Here is a 5735-nt window from a genome sequence, read left to right as displayed (position 1 = left end):
ACATCCATACGGACTCAGTCCCATTATTCTGCAGGTATCAAGTTCCTGGCTGCCCCTGCCTGTTTCTAGACACAGAACCCTGCACAACTGCTCCTTCTGCTCTACTGATGTCTCTGTGCTTCTGGTCCATAGAAATGACTGCCTTATTTTGAGCTGAGCTGTAATTTTCATCTTTCTTTTATTATATTTTATCTAACATTTTTGTATGTTTGGATTGCAGCTGAGAGTTGTCAATGCATGACTTAGTAGTTCAATTTTAATGAAGTTCCAAAAAATATTTTTTAAAGAGAAAAATAAAATTTTTGTTGATATCAAACTTTCACAGGAAGCACAATGTGATCATTTGATAAAGTGTGTGGTTAAAATTATATTAGACATTTCACCAAACTAACATGATTACTAATAAATATAGAAGATTAATTAACTTGAATCCGACAATGTTCTTCCAAATATATATTCACTCTGTCTAAATACATAGCAATACAATTAAAAAATTTCAAGCATAGCTCAATTTTTAAACATTGCATAATATAGTCAGTTATTTTACAATTTGAATTATGGGGGCACAGGTAATTTTTGAAAGTTTGAATTATTTATGCTAGTAGAGGGGAACATTGATAGGGTAATGCAAGAATGGCAAGTTACAAATAACTTATATATTGTTTTGCTCTATATTTCTGTATTCTATTTAATCCAGGTGTTTGATGTGTTGGGACTTTATACCATTTCCATTCAAATGATAAAAACACATTCTGAATATCTGATTTGGAAAACTCCCCAGCTTCCCATCCTGTTTTATCACTTGCCAAAGTCTTTCCTGTTACTGATTCCATGCTCGAGAGAGATGCTGGATTGGTTCTGACTGATTCACAACATCTGGAGCTCACCTTATCTCTTTCTAAGCTCATCCATGGTCTGACTCACATCTCCCTTAAGGAGCATATTGGCAGGTAATGATGTGTTTTGGCTTCCATGGCTTTATGAAATGTCTGACCCTAGGAGAAACAGAAATAAATGTTCTAAAATCCAGCAGAGGTTATACGTAGACTAAGTCAACAGAACTGAGAGCTCATATATCCTCTGTGAGTAATCCACAAAGGGGATAATTCATTCATAGATTTGACTGTTACACTGCTGAGAGTTTACTGTGATGCTTTCAAATTATTATCAACCTGCTCCAGTTCACCTCATCAATGAAAGCAAAAAGACAACTGAACAAAACCATACCCTGAACTACTTTGGTGACTATAAACATTACATGACATCTTGACATGACTTGATATCTTCTGTACACAGACCACTGATAGGCATTCTCTTATACACAGAAGAGTAAATCTACTTGACTCTCCCAAACACAATCTTTGACCTTGATTTACAAAAATTTACACAATCTTTGACCTTGATTTACAAAAATGTTTGACCTACAAAAATTTATCAACATAGTTTACTTTCTTACAAATTCATATAGAGCTCCTACCACTTGTCAGAACTATTCTAGGTGCTGAGATACAGCAGTGAATAGAACCAGATTCCAGTCTGGGAGGTGATCAGAGCTTGGTGTTCATGTTTTCCAATTGAAATATGACCAAACATTTGGGCATATTAATAGAAGAGTGACCTATGCAATACTTTTCTATAAAAATGTTTATCCAGTGCTTTGAGATCTAAATTTCTGAATTCCAGTTGAACTATTCTGATGCATATGTAGATAAGCTGTGGTCAGTTTTTGACAGCACTTTATGATTGTTATTATTTTTCTGTAACACACAGGTCCAGTCAGTGATGAATATAATGGTTATTTGTATTTAGGTTATGTAAATTGGAGAATCAAATTAATTACCCAGATAATTTAGAAGGAAAAGATGTTGTTAAGGAAAATCTGAGGTTTTCTTACTCAGATTCAACGGTCCATTAGTCAGATTCACAGCATAATTATGTAAATTTCCATTTAGCTTTATGCATATGGACAAAACCAATGAGAAAATGTTGAAAAGGCAAAGGAAAATGAGTTTCAACTTTTCTAGTGTAAATAACTATTTTTTTATAACCTCACTTTTATTATTCAACACTATGCCAATAATTTACCATACCATAGTAAAAATGTGCTATAAAAACAGTTCACATGGAAATTGGTTTCTGAAGTTAAAAATGCACAGCCAAGTTTAAGAATGGGCTGACCAAAGTTTGCATGGAAATTTTTTGTGGTTCTAAAGTTGTGTATGTGGATTTAAAACTGGCTTACAATTAATAACACTTTAGGACATTATGTATGCAAAAATTTCTGGAAAATATCATATATGGCTTTGTGTATCCCAAATTTTCTCCAATTATTCAGAATTAAACTTTAACTCAGTGTTTCTCAGACTGTGATTTTTGAGTCTTCTGCTTGAGGATCACTTGGCAAGGTTACTAGGTTCCACATCAGACCTTCTGATTCAGAATCTTCACAGCAGTACTGAATCTTGGACTCTACATTTGAAATAAACTGTCCAGATGATTCTAATGCATTTTAAAGTTTAGAACTCCTGTCTTAACCTCATCATGTCTGAAGACACTTAATTTGCTGCTTTTAAAAATTGTCTTCTGGCTTATATAATTAACATTGTTTTATTAATTTTAAAGAGGGTAAATTCAGTTTAGGCAATTGATAAACATCAAAGAAAATATGCATTATTGAAGGTTTTTTACATGTTGAAGGACAGTTCACATGATGTGAAAAATGGCTGCCTAACCTGATCTTTGTTTTCCCAAGGTTGACGAAATCTAAGAATTCAATTTGGCAAATATGGTTTTGTAAACTGATTCTGGAAATAAGGTTTTAAAACACAGCACTATTTTCCTTTGACTTGTATAATAAAAAGGGAAAGAATCTTTACTATATACATTTAACTACAGTGATTAAGCTTATAATTCTTCTGGTTTTAGTCGATTGCATTCCTTTGTAACCCAAGTGAATCTGGGAGCCCCAAGCAGCACAATTTCCAAAGAGAATCATATTCAAAGAAAAGTGTACAGCCAACAAATACAATTAAAAATGAATTCCATGGACTTCCCTGGCGGTCCAGTGGTTAAGGCTCCAAGCTTCCACTGCAGGGGGCACACGTTCGATCCCTGCTGGGGGAACTAAGATCCTGCATGCTGTGAGGTTCGGCCAAAAAAAACCCAAACAAACAAAACGAGTTCCAATGTCTACCTACATCCTTCATATCACATAAAAAGGATCCCTTTATTAGGTTTCTAAAAAACCCTTCCTAAATTCTCCAGTTCTCTTGCTACCCTGAACTGTTATTGAACATCCCATGTCATAAATTTGAAACTCCCTTTCCATCTCCAACCTGGTTAGCTTTTCCCCTCTTCCTCCCTGATCCTCTCTATTACTTATACAGATATAATCTCTGTGCATACCCTTCTTTTTCTCTTCATTTGTATTTCACTAACTAATCTCTTGATTATTGTAAGTCAGAGAAGTTCTGTGAACCAGGTTGACAAATGCTCTCTATTACTCACTTCTAATGTGAACAATCAGGAACTGACTGAAAATATGATTGTATACCTGGAAGGTCTGATGGTAGTTTTAGATTTAAAAATTCCATTTCAATCAATATGCCCTTAATATTACTGTCACCAAGTGAAACTTCAGCTGTGTGAGTTCTATGAAAAAAAATTTTTTTTCATTTTTGTAATTCTGGCACCCTAGTAAGTGATATAAAATCTTGTGGTCTACAGTTTCAATATCTATGAAATATGATATATAATTAAAAATGGAATGCTACACAGTACATATTTATTGCTGACTCCAGACCACAGAGAAAACATTTTCATGTTAATGTTGGTACTTTCACAGTTAAATGTGATTTAAACACCTCAGATTTTTGCCACAGGGAAATTTTTATTGCATGCTTTGTCTTCAATTTACTTTAATAACACTTAATAACAATACATTGTATTTATGTAGCACCTTTTATCCAATGATCCTAAGCACAATATAAACATTAATTCTTAAAACTCTCTGGAAAATCAGTATTTTTAAACTCATTAAAATTTTTAATAAAAATATAAATATATGCTGTGGCTGAAGCTAACATATTAAATGGCTTGCTTTGTTAGAGAATAGAAGCTTTATAGTTTTTGCTCCTGGATTTTGAAATTCAGTGTTTATTAAAAATGAAACAAAGGATTTTTTTCTGAGTACAAAGTAATATATATTCATTGTAGAAAAATCTGGAAAGTAGTTAAAAATATGAAGAATATAGGGCTTCCCTGGTGGCGCAGTGGTTGAGAGTCCGCCTGCCGATGCAGGGGACATGGGTTCGTGCCCCGGTCCAGGAAGATCCCACATGCTGTGGAGCAGCTAGGCCCGTGAGCCATGGCCGCTGAGCCTGCGCGTCCAGAGCCTGTGCTCCGCAACGGGAGAGGCCACAACAGTGAGAGGCCCACGTACCGCAAAAAAAAAAAAAAAAAAAAAAAGAAGAATATAAAAATTACCCACAATCCTACAGCATAGAAGTGAGCACTCAATATTTGCTGTATTTTCTACAAATCTTCTTTACCTGCTTATATACAAATATATTCGATTATTACTGTGTGTGTATGTATTTTTTCAGCTAATATTACATTTAAAGCATTTTCTAATGTTTTAAAATATTTTTGAATATAATGATTACATAATAAGCACTAGGTGAATACATAATAATTTATTTAACTATTCACATACTTTTGGATATTTAGGTTATTCCAGATCTCCAAGATTATGAGTAATCTGTAATGACCATTCCTATGCAAAGCATCTTTATCTTCCCCTCTGTTTATTTCCTTAGGGTAGATTTTAGAAGTGGAATTACTGTGTTAAATGGCATTAAGATAACTTAAGCTATTTCTATGTGTTTAGAAATTAGTTTCCAAAAGGTTTTACTGTTTTACTTAACTTGAATTTGAATTTTACCTGTGTGACTCCAGGCAAAACAATTTCTGAGTCTCAATTCCACATCTGTAAATTGGGGATTATAATGCCTATTTTATAGCGTTGCTGCAAGTTTTTTTTTTAACATCTTTATTGGAGTATAATTGCTTTACAATGGTGTGTTAGTTTCTGCTTTATAACAAAGTGAATCAGTTATACATATACGTATGTCCCCATATCTCTTCACTTTTGTATCTCCCTCCCTCCCACCCTCTCTATCCCACCCCTCTAGGTGGTCACAAAGTACCGAGCTGATCTCCCTGTGCTATGCGGCTGCTTCCCACTAGCTATTTTACGTTTGGTAGTGTATATATGTCCATGCCACTCTCTCACTTTGTCCCAGCTTATCCTTTCCCCTCCCTGTATCCTCAAGTCCATTCTCTAGTAGGTCTGTGTCTTTATTCCCGTCTTGCCCCTAGGCTCTTCATGACAATTTTTTTTTTTTTTTTTAGATTCCATATATATGTGTTAGCATACGGTATTTGTTTTTCTCTTTCTGACTTACTTCACTCTGTATGACAGACTCTAGGTCCATCCACCTCACTACAAATAACTCAATTTCGTTTCTTTTTATGGCTGAGTAATATTCCATTGTATATATGTGCCACATCTTCATCTATTCATCTGTTGATGGACACTTAGGTTGTTTCCATGTCCTGGCTATTGTAAATAGAGCTGCAATGAACATTGTTGTACATGACTCTTTTTGAATTACAGTTTTCTAAAATAAGATATACAAAATAATTAGAACAATTTCTGGAAATTTCTCACTCAT

The sequence above is a fragment of the Lagenorhynchus albirostris genome, chromosome 3 (assembly GCF_949774975.1).
Source record: "Lagenorhynchus albirostris chromosome 3, mLagAlb1.1, whole genome shotgun sequence".
In the NCBI taxonomy this organism is placed as follows: Eukaryota; Metazoa; Chordata; class Mammalia; order Artiodactyla; family Delphinidae; genus Lagenorhynchus; species Lagenorhynchus albirostris.
This window is presented reverse-complemented; position numbering follows the sequence as displayed.